At 44.1% G+C, this 3,307-nt stretch overlaps 1 long non-coding RNA gene across 1 annotated transcript; it reads left to right on the top strand.

The window, feature by feature from the left end:
* The first annotated feature begins 286 nt into the window (after positions 1-286).
* On the top strand, positions 287-2,927 carry LOC114013919 (uncharacterized). The gene is made up of 2 exons (XR_003557186.2): positions 287-444; positions 815-2,927. It is a non-coding gene; the product is annotated as an uncharacterized LOC114013919 (long non-coding RNA).
* Positions 2,928-3,307: the final 380 nt, after the last annotated feature.

Here is a 3,307-nt window from a genome sequence, read left to right as displayed (position 1 = left end):
CATTCTGGGAAAATCTGTATGTGAGGTTTTTAATAATATGTAAGTCCTGCTACTGGACCAAGGTACAGAAATTGCATAATTAAATTCCTAGAAGGAAGGGCTACATAAGCTATGGAGGTCAGATGGATAACTCACTACAGTTGGAAAAGGAAAGCTGTTCTATACAGATTTTTTTGTTGTTATGAAAGAAGACCGCTTGCAATGAACATCTGCCATCACAGCGCTGTGATCTTGTGGATTTCAAAGCTGGATAATGCTGAGGAGTTTAGTCCGTGGGTAAAAGAGGACATACAGGTGCCTCTGTGACTGTGTTTTTAACAGTCCACAGGGAGCTGGCGTGCCCCAAAGGATTTCGTACCAAGTTCCCTTCTCGTCTGTGATTGCTGCGTATCGTCAGCTGGAGACGTTGTTGACCAGAAGTGAAGCTCTTTACAGAAGCAGCAGGTATCTGGGTTATTAACCACAGGCATTTTATTCTCCTCCTTTTGATAGTGGGTGTTGGTTGGGAATCTTTCAATACGTATGGTAATTCTATCTGCATGCACCCCTTTGAAATGTTAAACTGTGCAGATTTTTAAAAGCAAAACAAAGAAAATGAATTGCCAAGAAATGCAAAAGCAACAGTGAGTCTGTTCCAGTAAACTTCAGGAGTCCCAGAAAATGCCAGAGTTAGGTGTGAGACTTAAGAATCATTTGGTGCAACTTATTATTCAGGATTCTGCTGGATTCTGAGACGAACTGGTTAGCAGTGGGATGTGATTCATCCCTGTGTGTAACCCTGTGATACTATTTTCTCCTCTGTTACTTCACACAGGAGTTGCTTCTCAGAATCCCCCTTCCTACGGAACGAAGCCCTTCAGCCTGAGCAATGCAGTCACAGGTCGCGGATTCTTCAACTCGGGCTGATTCACAGCATCTCTGTTGTCACTCAAGGGCAACCCGCAGCTTTCAAGGATGGCCTTGGCCGTATCACGGTGCAGGCCTGCAGCACCCGCAGTGGTGCGTGCCCCGCTGCCGCAGGGCACACGAGCAGGGGATCTTTCCTGCACGCACTGGAAGGAAGGGTGCACCTCGCTCCTCACTCTGCGCTCACCCCTGCACTTCTCCAGTCCAGCCCCGCTGCAATGTTTGCTGTATGTGTAGGTGTCTTCACAAACCCACTCGACAGCTCATTCCCTTTCCCATATGCCATTCTTCCACATTGCTGGCTCATGCACATGTTTTCCAGTTACATTAGTGGCTTCCTTTAAAATTCCATTTCTAAGACGACACTTAGGTCTTCTGACTTATGCCACTGCTGTGCATTTTGTAGTTTCCCCTCTACATTTCTTTCTTTCTTCTTGTCCTTGTTTCTCACACAGAATCCTCCCTTCTGGGCCCGTGGTGACTCTTACTGCTGGTGACACTGCTGCCCCGCAGCAGGGCTGTGTCAACCAGTACCACTGCCTGGCTGCAGCTCAGCCAGGCAAGGTTACTGCGATCTTTTGCCTGCAGGAGGATTAAACCACTCAAGGAAAAAACGTCTCCTCAGCACATCTGGATGTGGAAATTTACTGCCATTGAAATTACTATTATGGTCAAATAAGTTTTTTTAAAAAAATTACCTTATTATATAAGGGAATGTATCCATACTCTGAACTGAAAAGAAAGGCATCCCTGCTTCATGTGGCTCTTTGTCAGCATTGAAAACCTTATTCAGCTGTTTAATTCTCCATTTACTTTTCCCTTTAGCCTGCTTCTGGTCCTTCCCACTTACCAGACACCAATGTTGTTTCCCTTGCTTGTGCTTGTGTGTATTCTGTTGAGAATAAAAATAAGGAGAAGCGGGGATCAGCCCAGCAGCTTGGTAGTAGTTGGCACATGTAGAAACAATTAACTGTTGCTGCCGCACACTTGTATGACCTGGGGAAATCTTTAGGCTGTCTGTAGGTTAGATTCCGACTGTTGAAGAGTGTTAATAGTGTCTCTTCAGCAACATGGTTGTGAGAAGAGATGCTAGAATCGTCAGGGTCAGTGAAGGGACTCTGCTCGTGAAAACTTCCATGTGACACAGAACACTTGGTCAATGGCACGTACTTGTCTTCCTAGGTTTTTATTGCCAGGATGTGTGGATTAAACAATGTGATCAGCATCTGCCATGTATAGTTCTTATTATTCTTTCATCTTCCAAAGAAAGCGGAAAAAGGCTGGAAGTTGCTCTTGCAGTCAGCTGCGGGACAGACACTGACTCCAGCGGGGAAAGGAGAGGGCAGCGAAGCTCTTCGCTGCCGTTAATACTCTTGGAGGGGGAGGGTGGCAGCTCTGAAGACGAGTGAAGGGAAAAAAATTCTAACAGTACAAATAGCCCACGGTAAGAAGGATAATACTTGGCTTGCCTTGCTGATGAAGTGTATATATCCTTCATGGACTATCCCTAGCAGACTTGGAGACTTCTTAGTTCAGTTATTCTTTTACACAGTGTTTTTATTACCAAATTGGGGCTTCATTCAAGTCCCCTGGAAACCCATTAGAGAACTCTTAACTCGGCAGAACTGGATGAGCTTTGATATATGAATTATATTAAGTATTTCTATCCATCAAACTCTCCACCAGTTAATGCATCTTTTTAAGTTTCAAGCAATCACATGACGCTTCTCTAAACATCATTGCTGCTGACTTGATCCAGAAAGAATCATGTTAACCAAAATCCTTTTTAAGGCTTCCATGCTGCTCAGGATTTTGTCTCAGATGTTTCTGCTTTTTCTGGGCACGCTCAGGATGTTTGTTTCCATTTCGTGTCGAGGTGGGGATTTTCTGTTTGGTTTGGGAGTTGGTTTTTTGTTTGCTGATCAGTTCTGACAAATCTTGTCGTTCTTAATAATTTAAGTTCTAAATAACTTTTATGGCATTTTCCTTTAAAAAAAAAAAAAAAGACTCCTCATCTTGAACTGTTGCATGTTTCATTTTTACATTTGTGTTAAGAGGGGAAAAAATATGGATGTGTCGGAGATTTGTAGCTCAGTTTAAACTGGATGACCAAACCTTGTGGAAGCTGGTAACGCAGCTGCCACTGTGCCAAGCTGAGACGTTATTTCATTCTGGAAGTCTCTGCTGGCTTTCCCATCCCTGCCAAGGCATGTAGGCTGGCGCACAGACTGTATTCCTCTTGCCTTCTAAATTGGAGAGTAGCTTGGGAGTTACTTCATTTCACGTTAGCTACTGTTTTCAGAACTGGTTTTAGTTAAGTCCAGTATTTTTGTCACGTTAAACACTCCTCGGTCTTCACTTGCAACCTGGCCCATAAATGCGCTCTGCCTGAGTACAGCAA

The sequence above is a fragment of the Falco peregrinus genome, chromosome 1 (assembly GCF_023634155.1).
Source record: "Falco peregrinus isolate bFalPer1 chromosome 1, bFalPer1.pri, whole genome shotgun sequence".
In the NCBI taxonomy this organism is placed as follows: Eukaryota; Metazoa; Chordata; class Aves; order Falconiformes; family Falconidae; genus Falco; species Falco peregrinus.
The sequence above is the reverse complement of the archived record's forward strand: the minus strand, read 5'-3'. Positions and strand labels throughout refer to the sequence as shown.